Source organism: Varanus komodoensis, unplaced genomic scaffold (assembly GCF_004798865.1).
Source record: "Varanus komodoensis strain SLA01 unplaced genomic scaffold, ASM479886v1 scaffold6_4, whole genome shotgun sequence".
NCBI classification, from domain to species: domain Eukaryota; kingdom Metazoa; phylum Chordata; class Lepidosauria; order Squamata; family Varanidae; genus Varanus; species Varanus komodoensis.
The window spans coordinates 18,461,412-18,486,119 of NW_025336347.1; the positions used below are offsets into that span (position 1 = coordinate 18,461,412).

At 48.8% G+C, this 24,708-nt stretch overlaps 1 protein-coding gene across 1 annotated transcript in view; it reads right to left on the reverse strand.

The window, feature by feature from the left end:
• Nucleotides 1–24,708, reverse strand: part of LOC123034605 (G-protein coupled receptor 22-like) — a 42,479-nt gene extending 17,771 nt beyond the window's left edge. The window contains exon 1 of the mRNA XM_044452099.1: nucleotides 24,567–24,708. The gene's annotated coding sequence lies outside the window, so the exon portion shown is untranslated. The remainder of the gene's footprint in view (nucleotides 1–24,566) is intronic.

Here is a 24,708-nt window from a genome sequence, read left to right on the forward strand (position 1 = left end):
TCAAACCAAAGGAGAGCAACCTGGAGATCTCAAAGCAGAAAATACAGAAAAGGCTCAGACCATCTGCACAGCTGCTTTGCCTACAGCTGCTGTCTGCTTTTGAGTACCTTCCTGCTATACCGAGAATGGGCCAGTAATGACAGGATGAAGAATGATCAATGAAAGGGGAGCTGCACTGCAAGGTATTGCAGGGCCGGGGAAAGGCACCGGACCACTCCATCTCATCCTGCAGCATAGCTCCCATCTTCCAGTGCGCTATATGCTAGCACCTTCTTCATGAGACAAGCAAGTCAGTCCCGGCACACATACACATAGCGAAATGACAATATTCAGAAATCAACAGGAGAACATTCTGGAGTAACACTCTTACTGATTATAAGAATGTGGCCCTCCTGGAATAAAGGAACATCAGAGGGTAATCCTAACATGAAACTGCTGAATTGCAATGTATCAAAATGTCCTTTTTTTCATTTGGGCCTGAGTAGAAACAATGCTTTTCCACCCCACCTGGGATGTTATTTACTCGACAATGCTATGGTGATTATGCTATCACCCAGCTGCTGCTCCTGTGAAGGGTCATTCGGTATGGATTTAATTAAACTGTCACAGATCTGTGTTTTGCATTTTTTCTCCATTACCCTCGTGCCTTTATGTTTTTTGTCCTTTACACCCATGTATCCCATAAACTGCCTTAAGCTATAATAAAGGTGTTAGCAGCCCATGTAGAGGTGCGCAGCTCCACTGTTCTTAGCCCCTAATACTCCAGGTGTTAGGAACAGAGATCCCTTAGCACATGGGTCCTCAAACTATGGCCCAGGGGCCAGATTTGGCCCATCATGCTCATTTATCCGGCCCGCCATGCCTATTTGGAACCACCACCCGTGCGCCCACGCGCATGCCCGCCGCCACCCACCTCACCCCACCCGTGGGGAGGCAGCGGTTTGCTCCCTTGGAGAAAACGATTTCCAAGCAAGCAAGCCGCTGCCTCCTGCGCCCGCCTCAAGGCGCAGGCCAGCCCCCGCTCGCGCCCCCCCCTCCCTTCACCACGCGCACCTGTCCGCGCCTCGCCTCACCTTGCCTCACCGCCCCCCCCCACTTCAGGTGTGCACACACACACCACCCCCGCGCCGGCCTGCGCATACCGCTGGCACCACCTTTCCGGCCAGCGCCCAGCACTGGCAGCTGTCAAATGGCCCCCTGGTGGAAAAGTTTGAGGACCCCTGCCTTAGGAACATATCCCTTCGGAATAGGGATATGGACAATGTTATGAGTGTACAACAGAGCAGAAATGGAACCTGGTCAGTGGCACGTGAGAAGCTTCCAGATGCCTCCCCGTGTCTACAACATGGCCGATGTTTAAATAGACTTCATCCCAGCACGATCCTATGTATGTTCATTCATAAATAAGCCCTACTGTAGTCAGTGGAGTTCCTCCCCAGATAAATGTACACAGAACTGCATTCCAAGTAAGCAAAAACAATGGTTAAAAAAAATCAGGGCAACAGTGAGTAAAGCAGACCAGAATGCCTGAAAAAGTGAAGTAAAAAGGGGGAGAACTCCAAGTTTAAAATTTAAAACGATCTAGCAGATTTTCACAAACCAAAGGCAGAACATTACATGTTTCTCATCTCCCCCGCCCCCCAAAATAAGTTCAGAGCATGGTGAATGGGTGTCCAATGCCTTGGTGATTTTTGGAAAATGATTCCCATCCCCAGAGGAGAGGAAAGAATGTGGAAAGTAAAAGTAAAGTAAAAGATGCTTGAGTCTGATGTAAAAAGAAGCCATGCGGACGGCAGCAGCCAAACCTTTGTGCTCCACAGCTAGAGCTTAGAGCCAAGATGCACAAAACATCTGCAAAGCGGCGGGCTGGGCTGGAGGCACCCTCGCTGCATTCAGGTGATGCGCACCTTTCTCTCTCTGCACTGAGCTCTAAAATAGCCAGTTCCACACATTTGAAACAGAATTCGGCTCTGCACTGCACTGCTCCCCTGCCTCCTGTGATGTCGTAAAAATGTCCTAATCCTCGGGGCAGGTTTGCACTTTAAAAAGCACATTCTTTCTTTCTTTTCAATAAGACAAAGAATGACTGGAGAACAATGCATATGGCACCTGGGAGGTGCAAGAGGCCAGACGGGTGGCAGGGAAATCGTGCTCTGTGTACTGTAGCCGATGAATTAGCTGTGGGGTCTGTGTCTGACATTATACCTGTCTTCAACTTTCAACTTCCACTTTATCTGAATTTTCCAGGCCCTGAAGAACCGAAACCCATGTAAACCCAAACCTGGCAATGTCATGTTCATGACTGTATTTTGGCTTGGATATAATCTGCCAGACCTGTTAAAACTCAAGCAGTTGCCAGAAAGAGGCAGTAATTGACTCCATGGCTGTGATTGGTCACCAAGTACTGACAGCAGCCCCCCTCCCCACTGCCCTGTTTCTTATTAGCATCCAGTGGTGTGGCAGTAAATGCTGACTGTCCTCTCTCGTGGCAGCAGTCCCCATAGCTACGCTCCCAAGAAACTGCACATGCAGGCAACTGTGATGACCCTTATCAATAAGCCAGTTCTAGCAGTTCATTGCCACCAGGAGCAGCATTTTTTTACCCCAATGAGCTTAAATTGCCCACGGAAGCCCAAGTCACCTGAAAATAGTATACATTAGAGCGGAATGCAATTTATTGTCCTAGTTTGCAGGATTGCCTTAGTCCACCCATGACTTATCTTGACTTGGTTTATTTATTTATATCTCACCCTTTTCTGTTAAAGAAGTCAAAGCAGCTTACATCATTCTCTTCCTCCTGCTTTCAATCTTATACCCACAACAACAACCCTATGAGGTAGGCTGGGTTGAGAGTCTGTGACTGACCCAAACTCACTCAGTTGGCTCCGCAGCTGAGTGGGGAACTAGGCCCCAGACCCACACTCTTAATCACTACACCACACCGACTCTCCCATGGGTGGCCGGTTGCCTATTCAAACCCTGACCACAATTTGCCATGCTGCCTGAACCTAGATAGCAAGGGATGGTTTGAAAGTTACACAACCCATGGTCTGTTGCAGGGTTAGCCAAATAGTGGGGTAGCCAGTTGGTGCAGTTGAAGCTCAGTTGCTGGGGAATATGGGTGGGAAGGTATTCATGATCTACCTGGAAGTTTTCTTCAAGAAGCTGGTTGGCCATTGAATGAACAGAATGCTGGACAAGATGGATTTTTGGTCTGATCTAATACAGCTCTTCTTCTTTTCACAGGTTGCAGTACAGGGCAAACTGCGAATGGAGAAGTAGCTCTGCATGATAGGTGGATTATGGGTCATGCTGTCAGTTAGTTTCCCAGCACACTTCTAGGATCAACATGATGGATGGCTTTATTGCCTCTGTTCTTTGACAGCTGTAAGGATCTTGGCAGTATGTTTGAAAAATACAAATAGATGCATCAAGTCATGGTTAGGAAGCCTGGTTTAATATGCAACATCATAGATACTTGCAGATAATGGCACTGCGAATCTGGAACAACAGCAAGATTAGCATGCTATCCGAAAGATAAAAGCTACAGAGGAAGCCAAGAAGTGGGCACCCAGATTAAACAATTTATGCAAAGCACACTGCCTGAGAAGGACGAAGGGCTGCAGCAGCAAGTCCAAGAGGAGAATGAAATTGCTAGGCAGCTCACTCCAAGCCCTCTGCAGATGAGGGAGATGTTTAACTAGCATCGCCGGTGGAGGTGGGGCACTATCAGGAACAGGCAGCCGAACCCAGTCAAAGGATCAAAGTGGATTCTGCTCATAAAATAGCTGTGCCATGAATGTTTTGATCCAGCTATATTTCTGTGGAGGCCTTCACGAAAGCCAGGGTGAAAGCTGTGAGCCCTGCCAGGTTTGCGGGGCTCCTAAGAGCATTCTCTGCCAATATGGGGAATTTCCAGAGAGGCACATATTGCCTTCCCCTTCTCGACAGAATTATCCTTGTGCACTGTTCTGTTCCTCAACCCATGCCCTGAAATCCCCTTCTCTTGCCTTTATACTGAAAGTCAGGCTAATAAAACTAGGTCTGGCATTTAAAGAATTGCATTCATTCAGGACTGAAGACCTACAGCTACTGGGAGGGGGGGGCATCAAATCCACCACTAGCCTCATTTATGTGCTGGCATTATGCAGCTGGAAGCACCTGAGAATAGGGAGTTCTGCTGACCATAACAGAAGGGCACAACTGGAGCCTGCGGGTCACAGCTGGAGCCCTTTGTACATCATCCAGGAATGGTGCTGGCGCACTAACACAGGGGAAGGTCATCGCTCAGTGGCAGAGCAGCTGCTTTGCCTGTCAAAGCTCCCAGATTCACTCCCCAGAATTTCTGGGCAGAGCTACGAAAGGATCTTGCTTGAAGCCCTTTGCTGCCAGCCAGTGTCAACAATACAGGGGTAGACAAACCCACAGAATGCCGTTTTCTGTGTTCTGTGCTCTTCTGCTTGTGCAAAATGGCGGCCTGGGGACACTCACGCACCAAAGAGCAAGCATGCCAAGTGCCTCCTGTTGCGGGACCAGTGAGCGCCTGCTGGAGAATGCTCAGGATGCTGGACTTCAGAGGGCTCAGGGGCTGAATGCCACTGGCTGGCACAGCATCAGAAGGGAGCTGTGAGCACAAGCCAGCAGGAACAGGCCCTGCCACTTAGCCAGGCATCCATGCGCAGAGTGATGAATGGGGTGGACAAGAGTCATGTAAGCACTTTTCTGGTGTAGCAGGAAAGGCGTCGTTTCCTAGTCTTCACAGACTGGGAGGTGATATGTTGATATTATCTCTGGGGGACAAAGAGAGAACATGTACTATGGGATGACCCCAGTTCCACCCAGCACTAGGACTGAGTCAGAATCAATCAGCGAGAGGCTTGTGTAATGACCAGGTCCTGCATTATATCACAGCAAACTCTGTAAGGTGTATCCAGTAAAGACATGGCCACTGATTACCCACTCTTGTCCATGTGTGGTTGTGTGTTTCCCTAACCAGGGTACCACCTAATCCATTCTGCAGGTCCAATCACATTTTGAAGAGCAGACTCCATCAAATCCTTACAGAAATGTGCATTATATTGCCCAGTCTAGCTATGCCTCTTTCTTCTGTGAGGTCATTCACAGAACTTGCAGCACAGTCCTGTAATGTCCACAGAGGTGAGTCATCCCCAGTGTCCGGTGGGGCTGTTTCCCAGGTACAGCTGGGACAGGGCAAGTGCGGTCCTCCGGATCTCATGGGATTGTGATGATCTCCTGTCATTCCTCACTGCTGGCTATGCTGGTTGACGCAAAGAGGAATCGCAGCCCAACAGCACCCGGAGGGCCAGGCACGTCTGATGGCAAGAATCCTGGCACGCCTTAAAAGCTAAGCATTCAGAGGCCACTCCATCAGATCCATGAAGACATTATCCTCAAATGAACTGAATCATGTTTAGGAGATAATCTCATTTAATTAACCTGATGGAGTCACCTAATGAACTCCCAGTCCAAAGTAGGAATTCATGCTTATTTGTTTTTTTAAATGGTTGTGCTTTAGTAAAACTCCATTACCATAATATTATGGGGACCACCTGCATGGATCAGTGACCACCATCATCCAGAAGCTAATGAATTTATTTACTAAGCAAACATCCCTCTTGGCCCTCGACCACCTCTGCGAGGCCACAGAATAGTTCGGATTGCTAGATCAGGGGCAGCACTTCAACCTAAGAGCTCCCTCTTGCAGCTGGTATGGAGAGGACTGTGCCTGCTCTTCTGAGGTCAGAAAAGCTACTTTGGAGAGGAGCGAAAGGAGGGCTTCAGTGAAAAGCCTGAAGAGGCCGGGAAACAAGGTGTCCTGCCACTGCCCCAGCCTCCTTTGCTCCCTGGCTGGGACAATCTGGCTAGGCAGGAAGCCCCCATGGGCAGTAGGACAGGGAGGTCCTCTGCCTAGGATGATGATAAGCCTCTGAGTTTGGGGACTTATTGCCAGAGGATGGCGCCCTAAGCATCTTCCTAAAACTAGCCTTCTATAAAAGGATGAGATATAAATACAGAGTAAATTGAGTGGTGACTCCTAGCCATGGTCATTAAAGCTGCCAAAGGTGAGATAGGCATAGCTCTCCAGGTATGTTGGAGTACACTTCCCATCAGCCTTAGTGAGCACAGTCAATGGGAAGGAATGAGGGGCATTGTAGTCCAACAAGATCTACTTTCCCACTCTGTGCTTTGGGTTACCCGATATGGAGACCAAAGACTCCTCTACCTTCCGATTAGGAGCTGTAGTATCTAACTATGTGCCGGGAGTCAGCCGTGTAGGATTCACAGCTCCATGCATGTTCTAGCGAACAGTGAGTCATGAGCGATCAGAACAGACGGAGTTCAAGCACCCCAGGCTTTGAAATCAAAGCTTTGGAGTTGTACTTTTTCCACAAGAGACGATGCGTAGTCTGTTCCTGAAATGTCCTTTGGCATCGGGCTGGCCCATGTTGGAAGACTGAGTCCAGATGCTAAGGGAGCTCTGACAGCTCAGTGGTGGAGAGCATGGTGTGCGTGCACGAGATCACAGCTGGGGGTCTTGGAGAGCAGCTGCCAGCCAGAATGGCTGGTGCATATAACCTAAGCTCAACCTCGTATGGGCACTTTTAAAGGAAAAGGGAGCTGGGTTAAAGGGACTAGTGCAGTATATGGTACAGGGCACCCATTAACAAGACCTCTCCATATAGGGAAGAGCTTGTACACAGCATGTGCACCATCACATGTATATGGGAACACAGGAGGCCTCTTATACCAGCTCGGGCTATTTGCTCAGCTAGCCTAGTACTGTGCATCCCAGCTGACAGCAGCATCTTTCCAGGACTAAGGCATCTGTTTTTCCCACTGGCTGGATTCAAAGAGTACAATAGCCCACACTCAGGGGTTGAGCGTGGGTTATCACTGAACCACGGGTTGTTGTTTAACCATGGTTAATTGTGTTACCTGAACCTAGCTATGTTAACAAGCTATGGTTTCAAAGCCACAGGAAACCCATGAAGAGAACGCATGGTTTGTTGCCGGGTCATGAACTATGGGTTTATCGCAGTTTGGCTCAGAGAACATAGAAAGCCACAGTTCAGCAACAGCCCACAATTCAATGACAACCCATATTCAGCCCCTGAGTGTGGGCTACTGTGTTGGCTGAGCCCGTTCCGTGTCTGCTTCCAGATCCTTTTCAGTGGTGGATTCTGGGGACTGTACCTGCAACCTACACAAAAATGATGTGTCCTGGCACTGAGCTGTGGTCCCTGCTGCATAACACACATCCATGTGCCTGTTCCCCTGGAAGCACATGCTCTCATTGCACACGATGATTAACTAAATGCTTCGTGCAAAAGTAGATTCCACGCAAAAACATCATTTCCTCACCCCCCACCCCACCCCACCCCCACCACAGTCTGCATTTCTAGCCTTAACCAAGACTCTGTGCAAAAAGCTGCTCACCACGCCGCGTTGTCCTGGGGCTGCTTCATTTGCTGGGAAACTCTTGCAAGGCTGGTGATATTAAAGGCATAAATCTCCACGGAGCCCAGCAAGGTGCCGGCAGGAGCGGGTGTGGGCCAGAGCTGCTAACAGGCCCATCTGTCAATGGTGGCATGGAACGGAGGGGTCTCGTGTGAGTCATTAGCACAGAGGTGGCGTAGGCTGGCAGTGCCAAGAACAGGAACGGGGAAGCCTCACTCCTGAAACCCCGGAAGGAGCTGCTGTACAGCCAGCATTTTATAGGGGAGAGGATGAGTCGGGGAAGTAGCATTTTCTTAATGATCTGAAGTGCAAGGAAGGATGAGAAAACCATGGGTGTGGGGAGAAAACGATGCAGGAGGTCTTCCGTTCGATCCTCGGCATCTCTGGGAGTGGGCTGGGGAGTTAGGAAAGGGTCCTCCAGGCAGTCTCAAAAATACTGGGCTAGCTGAACTCATGATCTGACTCAGAAGAGGCAGCGCCTATGTGCCTGCCCTGAACTGCCATTCCCATCTTTTCCAGCCAGCATGGCCAGCCTGGAGAGCAGCAACCTGAGGAAGGCTGGCCAAGAGAAAGGACAGACATCGATCTAACTACAAGCCTATTTATACCAGCTTAACTGTCGTAACATCTTCTAAAGAATCCAGAACAGTGCTGTCTGGAGAAGGGGAAGATGACGTCCTGCTGGTCTTCACTCCTCTCACAGAACTACAGTTCCCAGGGTTCACTGGGAAGAGGGGATTCATTCAAGTTTGTGGCTCAGAAATGGCTTTACAGGTAAACGCACAGACTGCACAGAGAGCAGACTTTTGGCCAGGCTAAGACGTGGTGTTATTCACATTACCCCGTACCTTGCTAAAGCTGATTTTTTAAAAAAATAATAAAGGCAGGACCTGGTAAGGGGAAACCAAACTGGGATGAATGTTTGGGGGAACAGGAACCTTAACCCCGGCTCCTGCCACATTCCCAATCCAAACCAAGCTGCCCATCTCCGACAGCTGTTTCTATGGGAAGCAAATATCCCCTATTGGTGTCAAACGGCCCTTTCTTCCCACCGCAAATCACTGCTGTAGATGGCCGGGCGTCAGAAGAGGTCTGTGGCAAGGGGGTGCCATGACCTAATTGGCAGGAAGTGGCAGTTCAGTGGCCTTCTCAGATAAAATCAGCCAAGTGAGGATGAAAGCCATGAATAAAGTTTGGCCCTACTGTCCTGGTGGTGGTGGTATTATTATCATTATTATAATTACAGTGGTACCTCAGCTCAAAAACGCCTCAGTTCATGATGAAATCAGGTCGCAAACAGAAATTTCCTAAACATTTTGCCTCAGGTCACGAACTCTGCATTGGGTGACAATCGCGAGCACACCCACCTTTGCTGCATGGGTGCGATTGCGGTCGTGCGGGGGGGGGGGGGGGATGGCCGCGACTGCACCCGTGTGCCCTGCGCAAGCACGCCAGTGCCTGCCTCCACCCCTGCACGCTTGCAATCACACCCGTCTCCCCTGACCCCCTCGCATGATTGCTGGGGGGGGGGGGGAGATGGCCGTGATCTTTGTTGTTCTTTGTCACTTTGCTTCAAATTTTTGTGAGTAAAAAAAAAAATAGTTGCAGAACGGATTAACCTTATTTACATTGACCCTTATGGAGAAATTTGACTTGGCTCACGACCAATTTGGGTCACGACCAGAGTCCTGGAATGGATTAAGTTCGTGAACCAAGGTACCACTGTATTATTATTATTATTGTAATATTTGAAGAAAAGAGAGAGAATAGAAAGAAAAGGGGGAAAATATCAAAGACACACCAAGGGATCTTAAACAAGTATTACACAAAATATCAAATATAAAAGATTTTGCTGAAAGTCAGTGGTTTTTATCCTTTCTACTTTGATCACATTTTTTGAAATTCAATTAAAATTCATTGAACAATTCTTCTAAACTGTGATTCAACTTATTCTCTATTCACATTGACTCAACTTACCATAACAGCGATGCATTAAAATAAACATTAATCTCTAACAAATTCTCAGAAGCTCTATTTCCTTTACATGTATCTTTTCCTGTTGTCATTTTTCCCACTAACTTATGTAAAATACAATTTTCAGTTATCATTAGATTCTTTAGCTATTATTTATTTACATAATTAGTCAGTCCTGACCTTACATTTACTACATTACTACATAGTCAACTAACTTATTTTTCCAGTCTTCAATCACTGATTTTTCTTCTGCTTTCCATTTTGAAGCAATTTTAACTCTAGCCATGATTGTCACTAATTTCTCAAAGGTTTCCCATGATTTTGGGACACTGGCTTTATAACATGTCAGCAAGACAAGTCACACAAAGTCACAGTCAGGCAAAGAGGGCCAACAACACCATCCCTAATCTGACACGTGGGGCAGAGAGCACTCCAGCATCTGCTTGCGCCATCTCCTTCTGAGAAAGGGCCCACAACCATACGGCGGAAGCAAAGGATGCCCTGAGCGATGCCGATTCTCCCAGCTTGCATTACTTGTCTGAAGCAGTGCAAATAAAGGCACATTGTCAGAATGAGCTTTAATCAGAATCTCGCTCCACCCCTTAACAGATTTACAATAGGTAGGGAAAGTGAATATAGTTGTGGGGAAAGGATATATCCCTTTTACTCCTCAGCATTTTCCCTATTTGCTCCATGGAGTATGGTGGCTGCACTGATACCACTACATATATATGCACATATCTATGTCTATATGCATATATATATTAAAAGTAGGTCCTAGCTCAAATCAAACCAGAGCTTTCCCTAGAAGCAAAATGACAAGATTGAATCTGTCATTCTCCAGGCACATCATGAGAAGGCAAGACTCCCCAGAGAAGACAATCAGGTTAGGGAAGACGAAAGGCAAGACCAAATACGAGGCGGATTGCCTCCAACAAGGAAGTCACAGCCTTGAACTTGAAAGAGCTGAATGGAGCCATCATGGGCAGGCCATTTTGGAGGGTTGGCCGTGAAGCAGGGGGGCACCCATTCACAGACTTGCTGTAACTTGGAAGCAACTTGATGGCACAGAACACACACAAAGACCTGGCTCACGTGCCTAAGCCAGCCTGCTGGGCTCCCAGTGGCCCACAGAGCTTTCTGGCAATCCTCCCAGAATCTCTCACTCATACACAGAGAGAAAGCACAGCACTCGGCGCCTCTTTCAGCATGCAGGGAAAGAACGCATGGGGCAGCATGACGGCTTCATGGTGGTGATGTGCCATGTGGGAACGGGCCGCACGCACTGATGCCATTCCAGGCGATGATGGGCCTGGCTGGGGCAGTTTGACAGCACTTTTGCAAGAGTCTGCACCACTGATTTTTTTTAAAAAAACATGTCTCCTAACTCCTTGTTGGATGAGAGCAGGTTAAAAGCATGTCCTATTCAGCAGCAGCTGGAGATGTAGAAATCATAGCATGTCTGTAAAGCAGTCCTTAGCAGTGGCCAGTGAAAAGCTCATGGCCCAATGCAAGGCTGGGGACCCCAGCAGAGACAAGGATTACTATGTACTTTGCATATTTAAAGGGCGAAGAGGAAGAGGAAGAAGAAGTCAGTTCTAGATAATGGCTACTCAAGCAAAGTTTCCCCTTGCTGCTAAAAAGTACGTAAGCCTGCAATCCTGGGCATGTTTCCTTAGAAGCAAGAACTAGAACATGCCACAGTTCTATGTCAGCATGTTAAGAAGTTTGGGACAACTTTCTCCCTCTAATGTCTTGAAGTACAGCTCCCATTAAACCTCAGGTGGTGGTGTTGTTGCACTGTAACACATGTGAGGCACCAGATTGAAGAAGGCAGCTTTGGACAGAATCTCCTGCAATCAGGTAGGACTCAATCAGTGCTCAAACAATTCTTGCCTCCTACACATTCATTTTCCCCATTTTTCTTCCTTTTTTTTAGGTAAGTCCCAGCACTTATATCCCAGCTTCTGATGCAACATGTAAAGAAATAAATCTGGGTGCAACTTTTTCTTTTTACAGGAAGACCTAAAGAAGGTGCAACACACTGGTTCAAATAAAAGCAGCTTGCTCACCTTCTTCCCACGGTAATTTGGGGGCTTTGTGCTTGCAAAGCAATTACAGGCTCTTAGTGCAGACGGAGAGACGTCCCCCTGCTTCAAGGTCAAGGACACGAGTGTTCCGGATGCTCCACAACCCAGTGGCAACTCAGAGCAGCGCCACACACGTGCCTATGTCTGTCTACATGTAAATGTAAATTTATACTGCCTCTTGCAAGCCCGACAGCAGAGCAACCTGCTAATGGAGGCATGTCAACTGTGTCAGCTCTGTGGATAATGAGCTCAGCAGGAGCTTCTTGGAGCAGCTCTGCAAGGCCATCAGCTGTGGCCCCAGGGCCCAGGGCAGGGCAAGGAAAACCTGATCCCACAGAGGATACTAGGACATGGGGGGTGGGGAGGAGTCATGGCGGGGCTTACTCTGCACGCACCTCCCTTTGCTTGAAATCAGGACCTGCTCTGTGCTGCACGCTGAAGCGCTGCTCACCGTACGGGGGCTGAACAAATCCCCTCTTCACCCGGTGATCTGCTAGGCTGGCTGCTTTCACTTCACCAATTTTGTTTTCTGTTGGTAACTACATCATTGCACACCTATGAGCATACACACACACACCTATTGCAAGTGATTTATTTATTTTATGTAAGAAAAAGTCATTTTCCCTCCCTTTCTTTTACATGCTTTCATTGGCTTTGCTGAAATTTGCATTAAACATTGTTCAAAACCAGGAGAGGATTTCAGCAAAAAGAGGGTGCAGATTGATACAAAATGTGCATGTGCTTACTTGTGTGTCTGAATGGGCATTTCAAAAGATTTATGATGATCTAAATAGAAGTACAATTCATCTCACCATTGTGGGGAAGACTGAGGCCAGGTGAGTTGTTTGATCTGCTGTCCAGGTGCATACATTCCTATACCAAGGTCTCTGGACGGTTCAAAGTCTCCGCCCTGCTCTGCCTTCTTATGGATGTCAACTGTAAACCAGCCAAGCTGGGCAGCCATCTAAACAGAGGATCACCCTTGTGGACAAAGGACAACACTGGAGAACAGTCACCTGCAACCTTTCAAATACAGGATGGTCCTCTATAAAGTTGGGCACATGCCCACCCTATGGGAATTATTTAATTATTCTGCCCAATAGCTTAGGCTCCCTTTGTCACGTGGGAGCGGTGGGCCACCTGAACGAGATGGGAAGGTGGGGCACACCTCCACCGGGTTCCATGCTCGGCTTGTGGCTACCTGTTCCAGCATACTGAAGAGGTGCTTTTCTCTGTGCCTTAAAGATGCAAGCAGAACTCATGTGGCTGCAGAACCTGCTCTAAGCTAGAAAGAACTGCAAATTGTGGAGGAGGCTGGTTCTGACAATAAGCTATTATGAGTGCCATGTTTAGTCAATTAATTAGCTACATTTTGACTGACTAAGGAGCTCCTGCCCTGTCCCTGATTAATCAGCAGCAGACTTCAAGGTTTAACGTTTACTTTTCCTGAGAGCACATCTCAGGGGTATTTTGTCCTCTGCATGAGGGAAAGGGCAAGCCGTCTTTGACATGTCACATGCTGTGGCACCAGAGATGTAACAGCTCTACTTGAACTGCAGACCCTCCTCATGACAGTCCCCAGAGAAGAGTTCAAATGTTCAGGCAGCTGTGTTGATCCATACCTGTTCTAGCAGTTTTCTTTCTACCAGGGGCAGCACTTTTGTAAAGCAAGCATGTCTTCATTGCCCGTTTCAGCCCAAGCCATCCCAAAACACATTGCATTACAACAGGCCTAGCTGATAATGCTAAACTGCCATCATACATTCCCGCGACTAAAAGAAGTGCCAGTCCTCTGTCCCCATGAGGCCCGGATCCACTATACCACTGTCTAGCACAGATGTTTTATTTAAAAACAAAGGTTTTATATAGCGCATGAAAACAGGTACATTGAATCCATTAATCGACCTAAACTCAAGCAATTGATGAACTTACATTTTCTTTAATAGAGTTAAAGCCCAGCTAACTATCTGAGATCAATTTCCTCCCAGACTGTTATTTGTATTTCATGAGAGGGTCATGAAAGAGACCTTGTGTACAATGAATGCTGAAACTATGAAAGGTAAAAGATTTATGAGGTATACAAACTTTCTAAACAAGGTCTATGTGTCTGTATGAAGCATCTGCAACAAGGGATGAATAAAATGGTGGGTTTCACTTTATCACACACCAGAAGCTTTTAAATATCAAATTCCTTTCATCCTTTATGTAAAGAAATTTACAATTTTGATGTGTGCGTATTTCATTAAAAAAAATAAAAAGGAATGCTTACCCATCCGTACCAGCCAAATTCAACATACGCGTATCCTACGCAATCCAAGAATTAGCAGGACCTGCCACTGGTGCCACTGGGAGCTAGGAAACACTCCTTTCCTGGACAGAGCAGATCAGGAATGGGCAGACAGCCCCACTGACCCATCCCTGTTTCGTAAACACGCATTTCAGTTCATTTCCAGGGTTGCTCGAGGAATGTTACCTCCCTGTTACGATGGCAGCACGTCCTGCTGATGAAACACAAACAGCAGAGGCGCTGCAGTAGCCTAGTTTACCACTGATAATCTACAGTTTGTCCAAGCATAGAGAGGGTCAGGTTATGCCTGCTGCTGTCTTGCTATTAAAGATGCAAACCCTGTTAGAAGAGTGAGGTGAAATCCCTCTTGCAGTGCTATGAACATGGCTGACTACACGGGGATTCAGATCCAGACTTTTAACAGCTAAGCACTCCAAATCCTCTGCCTGCATGGACAAACATGTCAGTTTTACGTTTGTCCCCATTCATGATTTTTTTGGGGAAAGCTCAAGTTCTTTCCTTTCTGTGTATGAAGAAATTTGCACATTTTGGTACGTTCTTATCGAAGGACAAATAGAAAGAAATTCAAAGCTAGCACTATTTGGAACACACAACTACACCAAAGACATAGCTGGCAATCCTATGCATATTTAGGCAGAGAAATTGTTTTTCTGTCTAAACATACCAAGGTTTGCACCTTTCATGGATAATAATTCACGCACTCCGTGAAAATGGTAATCTTGCTGTAGATTAAGCATCTAATACTGTTCTCTGTGTAGATGGCCTCTCCTTTCCTTTCCCTTCCCATGAGACAGAAAAATGTGGTATATTCCCATATTACATACAAACATTCCTACCTACAAAATATAAACTGACTGGCTTGATTGTATACTCAAGGTAGTTTGGAATAATGATTAAAAACCGCAATACTGGTTAAAGGCAAGCAAGCAAACAGACAAAAGGATTTGAGCAACCAGAAGCATAGCAAAAATGAAACCAACGTGTCTTTGATTGCAATTTTCAAACACCCTCCTGAGAAGCTGAAACCAGCTCTCAGGCGCAGTGAAGCAGGTGTCTCAGGCCACTGATTTGGAGTGCTTGTGTGATTTGTCTCCCCCAGGTGCCAAAATGCCTTACCTTTTCCGTCAGTGCACTCGGGTGGGCAAAGGGCACCTTTCCTGCTCTGTCCCAGTCAGCAAAATGTCTCGGGCCAGCCCCAGGGAGGAAGGTGCCTGGTGGGCTTCCTTCGGGAGACCTACTGTACAACAAGGAAGTTGTGGCTGTACAGAAAAAGGCAGCCGGCTAGGCTCTGTGTTCATGCTATTGGCAGGACAAGGGAAAGGACACTGCGCTGGTGCTTTTGCAGGGTGTAGCAAAGGATAATTTCAAAGCCATTCTGTGGACTGGATCCAGATTTAAGTGGGACCGACAGTGCTGGGAGCAGACTTCCCCACCCCACTATTCCTACAGCAGACCCTCTAGACTTCCAACAAAGCCATACAATGGCGGAGTTCACACAGCCTGTTAAACTCTTGGCAATTTTAACCATCTACAGAGTTGCAATTTGGCATATGCACTGCCTCCATGTAGACAAGTGTCCACACCAAACTACAAATGTGTACCTACTGGAAACTTCTCCTTTCCTTTCCTTTCCTTTCCTTTCCAAGGCAGGAGGGGTAGAAAGCACCCATTGCAGCAGAAGCCTCACTTTCCCACATGTGGCGAACACAGAAGCACCTTTTTAAAATAAATCAAGCCAGACCTAGCATTAAATGGTTTGCCATTACTCAAGCGACATCTCAACCCCAGCATATATTTAAAATTCCCAAAGGGAATTAATGTGTTTTGTGGACCCAGCTATCGACAAACTTTACACAACCATGCAGGGAAAACAAGCTCCTGTGTGTGCCAGTTATGAGCAGCCTAATTAACATAATTACCCTTGCTGGCTGCAGGTTGTTATGATGTCTGAACCTGGCGAGCCTGAGTGTCTGCGGTGGATGACAGCGGATGACAAACTGTACAACGTTGGATTGCCAGGGTGTCAACCAGAGATCCTTCCTTCCTCTTGAAAAGCTCCAGAGTGGCAGCAGGAAAGTTGGCTGTCAATCGTCTGACTGTCACATCGTCACAAGCACAGAACACATTGTCAAAACACTGCCTATTATTTCAGATTAATCCAAAGTAGATTAATCCCAAAGTGGGCAAAATTGGAGTTCTTTGTATGGACCATAAAATGATCTGGTATGTAGCCCACCCGGCGCTGAACCTACAGAAGCACAGCAGGTGTGTTGCCCTTTGAGAGCGGCAAGAGCTGTCGTCACAGATGGGTTTCTTGCTCTCTTGGCAAAAAGAACATTTGTGTTACTAAAAAGAATAATGCCAACGGCTGCACTTGAGCGCTCGCTTTTTCACCTTCCAGGACATCTGTGGGTTCTCTGACCAACTGAGCATAACAGAAACAATGCAATGCACTAAAGTGAAGGAAAAAAGCAGTATTTTAATTTAGCTGAAATAATTGCACACAGGGAGATTTCATCTCTAATATTTTTATAATTCTCCAAAGCAGGCACTGCTCTGAGGGACAGCGGGAGGGGCTCGCATTGCTCCTCTCATTTCTTCTCAAGGTGTTAATCTCTTGCCTTGGCAGAGCCAAGCTTGCAGTTCAAAACCACCACTCACTCTCGGGGAATAAGTGTCTGCAAGTAACCAAAAAGTACAAGAACACCTACACATTTGTCTTTCTGAAACCGACTGAGCCAGGCTGGGGAAGCGATCGTGCCTTGTCCCCCAAGAAACAGCAACTGTTGTTGAGCAGTGAAGGTTTAATGTGGAGATGGGTTTCATATTCTCCCCGTGTTTGGTGGGGATAAGCCCTGCCAGAACATGCTTGCCTGGTGGATTTGGAAAGGCCAGGAATTCTACTCTCGATCCACTCCATGGGGTTCTGCCTGGCTTTTGCTGTAAGGAACCTGGCGGGAGTGGGGAGGGGGTACAAGGGATGTCCGATGCTTCATCCTGCACCATGCTCCATCCATCAGAATCCAAGGGATGGCCCCCGCCTGACCCCAGCCACAGGGCAGGCTCCAAGGGAGCTTGCCCAGGCACCTGCTGAGGGCTTACACCTGAGCAGGGGTCCACTGACCAGGCCCCCTGGAGCTGTGCCTCCCCTCTTCTCTTGTCGCAGGCTCATCCACCTGCCACAGGCTGCTGCCCGCCTGCTCCTGGGCTCTCTGGTTGTCAGGCAAGCAAGTGACGAGGAAGAGGATGAGGAACAGTAGCAGCTGGTGATGATGGTGCTGAGAAGCTGGCCTCTCTGAGGGAGGAAGGGTCCTCTGAAACTTGGAGCTGGCCCCACCCCAAGGGAGAGAGGTGTTAAGCCATCAGAACATCCCTCAGCTGCACAGAGAAAATGGAGACACCCCCCCCCCCCAAGAAATAACATTAGGATACGTCCTTTTCCTGCTGCTTAGGGGAAAAGCCTGCTTCAAGGGCAATGTGCTGAAGGACCCCACACATAAGCATGGACTTGTGCGGGGAGGGAGGAAGCCAAGCACCTGAACGCTTCATTAACTCTCATGTTGCCAGCACAGGCTCATAAACCGAACCACAAGAGAAGATGATCTGCTGCCTAGGAATTTAAGCAAAGAAATCTGTCTCCTTAGAACAGGGATAGGCAGAAAGGAGGAGGACTCCTTGGAGAATTCTGGGTGATCTGCAGTACTCTGGCAAAGGGTTCTGACTCCCTATTGCAAGCTTCCCCAATTTTGTGCCATCCAGATGTTTATGGGCACTGGCTCTCAGCTAATCACTGGCCATGCTGGGAGTTTTAGTGCCACAGAGACACCAAATTGGATAAGGCTGCCGTACTGTAACAAAACCAGTGGCAACAACAAGAATTAGGATTTCTATGTGAATGGATTACAAGTTCAGTTCTATATCTAAATGGATTCCTGGGCTTCATTCATAGACTCATGCAACCATAGAAAACTAGATTTGAAAGGGGACAGAAGGCCATTGGGCCCAACCCTCTGCTATTGCAAGACACTAAGTTACACCATCCCATTCAGATGACTGTCCCACCACTTTCTGAATGTCTCCATCGAGGGAGAGTCCACAACCTCCCCAGGCAATTGGTTCCATTGTCGTACCGCTCTGACAATGAGGATCTAAATCTGGTTTCTTTTAAGTCCATTATTCCATGTCCTGCGCTCTGGAATGGACGAGAAGAGATCCTGTCCTTCCTCTTTGTGAAAGCCTTTGAGGTACTTGTAGAGTGTTATCATTATCCCTCAGTCCTCTCTTCCTGAGGCTGCACATGCCCAGTTCTCTCAATCTTTCCTCATAGGGCTTTGCCTCCAGACCCTGAGTGAATGCCCTGCCTGAGCCACTGCTTTGTAACTGGTGGACCTCAGGAGTCTTATAAAAAGACAACAAATGAATCTAGCAAAGCTTCAGTTGGCAAGCTCTGGTCTTAGACCAGCCTTCCCTTCCCATTGCCCTCCCAATGTGTCAGACTATAGTCCCCAACTTCCTACAACCAACCTTGCTGACTAGGGAATGCTGGGAGTTGTAGTGCAAACCTGCTGGAGGGTGCCATTAGACTGCCACAACTTGAGCTAATATTTAATTGTCTCTATGCCCAGCTTAGACATTTCTGTTCTTTAACCATGAACAGCACACAGAGGTCCCACTGGGACCTCACAGTCCTCCCTTTCCCATACCTAACCTAGTGGGTTCCATCCCCATACAGTTTTAGAGAAGGCTGATCAGCCCCAGAACCAGACTTAAGTAACAGAACTTAGTGCTGATGTGGGCCCAGGAATAATAAAAAAGAGACCTGGTAAAAAGAGGGAAGAGTGCTAGACATGGACTAAGGAAGTCCTGGGTTCGAATTTTCCTTCAGTGCTCCAGTTGCCAAGCTAGTTCACCCATTTTGCTTCTCTGGTTGCGTGTGTTAATCTGAGATTCTCAGCAGGTTAGATGCAAATTGAGTAAAAAAACAAGAGTAGTACCAAGTACACCGACCACCTTTCATCACTGAATTCATAAATCTAGAATCAAGGGCAAAGACTTTCAGATCAGAAGGTGCAATTTCCAAGTAAGTTTGAACCCCTGCACCTTTTCTTTGAGATGATAAATTCCCAAAGCTCGGAACAGAAGCCAGGAGTTTCATCTCTCAGTTCAGCATGTCCCTGAGTGATTAATTCACAAAAGCTGAAAGTGAGTACATAATTTAGGCAGGCTTACCTAGTCCCTCTGATTTCAATGAGGCTTATATTTCTGAGGAAATTTACACCAGATTGCATAGTTATACTTGAAAGTACAGCTGACCTCCCCTGCCTTTCAACAGCAATAAACCTCTCCAAATAGATAACTCAAAATCTCTATTCTGGTGCAAAATTACCCTTTCTGGCTCATGGTACCTTCTTCCGTAGCAAAGCAAGATTATGTTGACTCACATGCTACATACAGAAGATTGCTACCTTGTGTTCAGCATTGATCCAGACCAGCCTTCCCCAACCTGGTGGCCTTTAAAGACGTTTGGACCGCAACTCCCAGAGTTCCCATCCAGCAGGGCCACTGACTGGGAATTCTGGGTATTGCAGTCCAAATGTGGCTGGAAGGCACCAAGTTGGGGAAGGCTGTTCTAGGCTAACCAGCCTCTGCATCTCCAAGGGCAGGGCTGACCTTGGATCAGTGGTAAGTATCTTCAGTAACCCCTCCCCCCCTCAGATTGCATCCAGCTTCTGAATACCTTATTTTTTAAATTGCATTTTCAGTCTACTTCAGGACTTGGTGCACAATCAGTATGCATGAATTATTCCTGTCATGAAAGATAATAAATTTGCATGTACAGATCTGATCACAATCACTCTTCCACACAATTTGGATTAGGCAGTGATGCTGTACATATTCCTGAGAACAACGCAACGTGGTGCACACTGGCTGTGCCGATCAGGCGAGTTGTGCGGAATCCAAGAACGTCTCCTTTGCTTGAACGTGGGTGGGATATAGCACTGCCTTTCTGCCCTGCCCACAGGCTTCCCAGAGGCTTCCAGCTGGCCACTCTGGGGAAGAAACACTGGGCTAGACGGACACTTGGCCTGGTCCTATATGGCTCTGAGGGCGACTTAATTTATATTGTTTTATAGGATTCTATTTATTTATGGTTCTGAGCCGCCCCGGGGCTTCGGCGAATGGGGTGGCATAGAAGTTCCCCTAACAAATAATAAAATGAATAGAGTGACCAGACGGATGCTTACTGGATGGATGACCAAGAGAAGGGCAATATCCCTTTCCTGCTGAAGTTCCCAGCAACTGGTGTGCTGGGGAACACTGCCTTTGATTGTGGAGGAAGCACATGGCCATCTTGAGGGTCTCAGCTTTATAAATTTGTCTAATCCACCTTGAAATCCAGCTTTAAAGAGCATGAAATGTGTGGGAAAATGCTTCCCCCTGTCTGCTGTGAAGGTCATTAGAGAGTCCCAGGTTCTAGAGCTAAAAGGGGTGGGGGGCTCTCTGTGTAGCTGCCTTCTTCAGACCATACCTCATTTTATAAGCCTCTTATTTCATAATCCTCTGACCCTCTTACCCTTTTTCCAAACAAAAAAGTGGGGGGCTGACAGACCCACCATAAATGTTTTGGCAATGGGGCAGAACAATTTCTTTCAAAAAATTCTTTGTCTTCCTTCTACAACCTCTGCAGCTCTTTTTCTGCACAGAATCAGAAGGATCATCAACTAGGACAAGAATAGACTGCCTCAGTTGTGATGTTTTAAACAAATTGCCATGCTTCCAAATGAATGCTTCCCAGCTATGTGCTGTTTGGAAATGAATGAAAGCACTACAAGCAATACTCCATAATTTGGTGTGCAGCTACTGCATTTCTGATTCGAACTCCGCCTTTGCTATGGTTAAGAGACAACTAAGGGATTGGTTGTTTTGGATCAATTCATTAAGAATTCTAAATTCCCTCAATGGTTCCCTTTTTGAAAACAGAACACTAGAGCCAGCTCTGTCCAGACTCAGACCATCTTCTTTAAGAAATGCTTTTACTGAGCTGTAATTCCAAGTCATGTCAACGGCAGTTCTGGATGGGCAATATCGGAAAGTGCCTTTTGAATGCAGAGTATGTATCTGTGGTCTTCCAAACAAAGCGGAAGACCTTGTTTGTTACGTGTTAATCTTCCCTCTATATAGGGACACAAGAAAGCGAGATTCTTGAAATCCTTCTTAGCATAACAGATATAGAAATGCCCTGGCAGAAACAGTTAGTTTTCTTTTCCAGTTATACTAAGAGCTATGGTGATGCATAAAGTTGTTTTCTTCTTTAGCAGCAATCAGCTGCACTGGAAATTTAAGTTAAAGCTGATTTTTGTCTATAGTAGCTTTTAACTAATTCATAGGATTTTGTAATGCTTGAAATACTGGTAATTGTTTTATATGTATATATATTTGATGCATTTATCATGGCATTTGCTAGCAAAATAAATTCTGGAAGCAGCAGCAAGAAAAAAGCCCCAAATGTTGTAACCTTTCCTCCACTCCTCTTCTTCCTTTGGATTGGCCCTATCATGGCTTCACAAGTGGGGATATTTGGTTTCTATTATATATTTCAGCAGCTGAGTGCACAGAGAAGTAACTACTCTGTGACAGGCATGCAGCCCACTTGCAGCCACACTGCCCTGGGTGCTCCGACCTGCATTTCATACTCCCAGTCACTCATGTGAACCTGAATTCCCACTTCAACCAAAAGCATGCATCGGAGCTGGCTGAAATTCCTGCCATTGCCATCCTGTGCATGAAGCCAGCAGTGCGATTAAATGGCATTAGAGCAACAACACTGACCATGCAACTTTAGACTAACTCAAGAGTCACCCCAATGTTCAAAATCATGAAAGGCGACCTTCTGCTCCAGGAAGGACACCCCCTCCGTTCCCCTTCTTTCCCTCCTCTCCATGAACGTGTGCAAGCCAAAGGAAGGCTGGCTACAAGCAAAAAGCAGGAGCAATCTAGCCAGGAGTCTCACAACCGCAAGGCCACAACATTGCTGCTAACACAGTATCTGGGCACCTCACCACCAGCCATTCATCTTCTCAAGCCCTGCAGCTTGGCAAAGAAACGCAATTATCTTTATTTTATAAGTGAGGCGCAGAGAGAGAAAGAGACTTGGCTGTGGTAAAAAAAATGAGTTCGCGTTAGAGTTGCAAGCAATAATCAATCAAAGAGAAGCAATCCACCCCCCTGGCGCGCGCGCGCACGCACACACACACGACACAGAATACACTCTTGATCCGCAGAAGACAAAACCTGCACTCTTAGCTTCCCCCATATGCCCCACGTAAGAAATGCTTCTGACAGAATATTCCCTATTCAGACAGGCTATTAGTTACTTCTTATGTCATGTGCCATCCCCATAAGTCCACCAGACTTTAATCTTTCAAATGGACGGCAAAACTGGGGCAAATAGAAGCCCTAAATTTTGTTCCCTGTCCATCCCTTGCCATGGTATGACAAAAAACTCACTTTCAAGATACTGAAAGGGCTGAACACAAACGCATCTGCAAAGACAAAGTTCTGCTCCAAGATTCAAACTGCCAATTCACACATTATGCATATTGCTGCACTGAAAAGCAATCCCATGTAGGAAAAATATGTATGTAGGTCATCTCGCAGCTGAGGATTCTAGACACCACACACTTGGGATTCTGGTAGCTTTTGGAATTAAAAACCAGCACAGCCTTGCTTACTAGCCCACGGGCCATTTCGTTCATGCTTCAGCGGCAATCCACGTTTCACAACAGCCGTCTTCAGTCAGGTGCCCTCCAGAGACAATGGACTACAACCCCCAGCTGGCTGGGCATGCTGGAAATTGTAGTCCAAGAATCTGCCAGGCACCAGGTTGGAGGGCTGGGCTTCAGGGAGTTGCATCCAATCTCGTTACCCTGCTGAGCGCACCTGATGACACACGTCAAGGTGCACACACACACCTTTTCTGCCTGTCCCCATTATAAAAACTTAAAGGGTGCCACACTATCAAAACCAGAATTGAACTAAAGACATAAAAAACCAGAGATAAATGCACAAGAACAGGAGCCCTAACACCAACAAAAGCCAGCAAAGCTATGGCATAAAACTAAAGCCAGTGATAAAGCACGTTAAAATACCAATGCAAATGGAAACAATTATTTGGCCGGAGCAACTAAGGGCAGCCAGGGCGGTACCAGGTGTGTGCTGGGCAGGAGCACCTTCCACAGACAGTCCCCACGACCCAAAAGACTCCCACTCTCTCCTGCCCTCCAACTAACTTTGCGTGGTGGAGAGGGTGGCCAGAGAAGGGCCTTCCACAGACCCATAATCCGCCCAGCCGAGCCAATCTGCAAGGGAGGCAGGGAGGCGCGCTGGGTGGTCCTGCGAGTTTTCACACTCACGTCCGGGGCCACCCCTCACTGGGCGGCGCCCGAGCAAGTTTGCAGCTTTTGGCACGGCACGGCGCAGCACCGGGTGACAAAGCCGGTGGGGCAGCGAGCCCGGAGCAGCACCTGCTGGCAGGCAGGCCTCGGCTGCCAAAAAGGGACCGTGCACCAGGGCCCTCTCCTCTCCAGGCTGGCTGGAGCCTGCAGTTGCCCAGGGCCCCTGGCGGCCCCTGGCGCGCCCATCGGTTCTTATTTGCTGTGCCCAGTCCCCTCTCCCCCGAAACGGCTGGAAACCTCCCCACCGGTGCACGGGCCCAGGTTCCCCGGCGCCAGCCCCTCGTCCCTCCTTCGCCCGGGCTCAGGAGCGCCCCAGGCTCGCCCCCTTGGCGGGCGCCCTCCTCTCCCCAGCGTGCCCCACAGGGACTCCCCCGCACCGCCCTCACGCGCCCGTCAGTCGCGGCCACCCGCACCCGGCTTCTGGCCGCCTCCGTCGCTCCCCTCCATCCGCCGCCCCTCGCCCTCTGCAACGCGGGGCGAGTCCCGCCCGCCACTGCCAGCCCGGAGTGGCGCTACCTCGGCCGCAGAGGGCAGCGCGCCGCTCCTCGCCTGCCCGGCCGCTCGCCCGGCGCATGCAGAGGAAAGCCGCAGCCGGCGCTGCCGCAGGTCGCTCCTCCAAGGTCAGCCAGCGCGGCCGGGAGCTGCCTCCCGCCAGCCGGCGATCCCCGTCGCTGCCGGCGGCTCCTTCAAACCTCCCGGGCCGGCCAGGCGGGGCAAGGCAGAGCCGGGCGGGGAAGGAAAGCCCGGGACGCGCGTCGCCACGGCCGCTGCGCGCAGCTCTGAAGGGGCGAGGGGCAGCGTGGGCGGCCGAGTGTGGAGTCCCTGGGCTGGCAGCCGTCAGCAAGCGGGGAGTCACGGAGAGCCCTCCTCGGAGCCCCGGCACCGGCTTTCAAAGTCGAAGCTCCCTCCACGGCGAGAACGCCTCGGAGCATGTGCAGAAAGCGCCTCTCGCACACGGGCGCGGCGTCCCGCCCCCGGTCCGCAGCTGCAGGGCGCGAGCCGCGTGTTTCTCCGGCCGGGAAAGTGACCCGTGCCCAGGTGCCGCCCGCGCCCCGACCTGCCTCGGCGTCTCATCGGCGCCTTCCTCCGCAGCTGCAGGCGCCCTGCCCGGCGTCTCCCCTTGGCTTGTCGCACCCCGTCCACAACTCCTGGGGCTCGCGCTCTGCCCGCCTGGCGCAGCGCTGCAGCCCCTCCTGCTGCCCGCGGCCGCCCCTCGCGCAGGGGATGCCTCGGCGGCGGCGGCGGCGGGCGGCCACTCACCTGGGGCGGACGGCTCGCGTCTCGGCGCCCGCCCGAGCCCGGCCGCAGCCTCTCCGCGCAGATGCCCGGGGACTCCGGCTCTTCGCCATCACCAGCGCGGCTGCCTCGTCCTCTCCCTCCGCCCAGCGCCACCCTCCAGCGC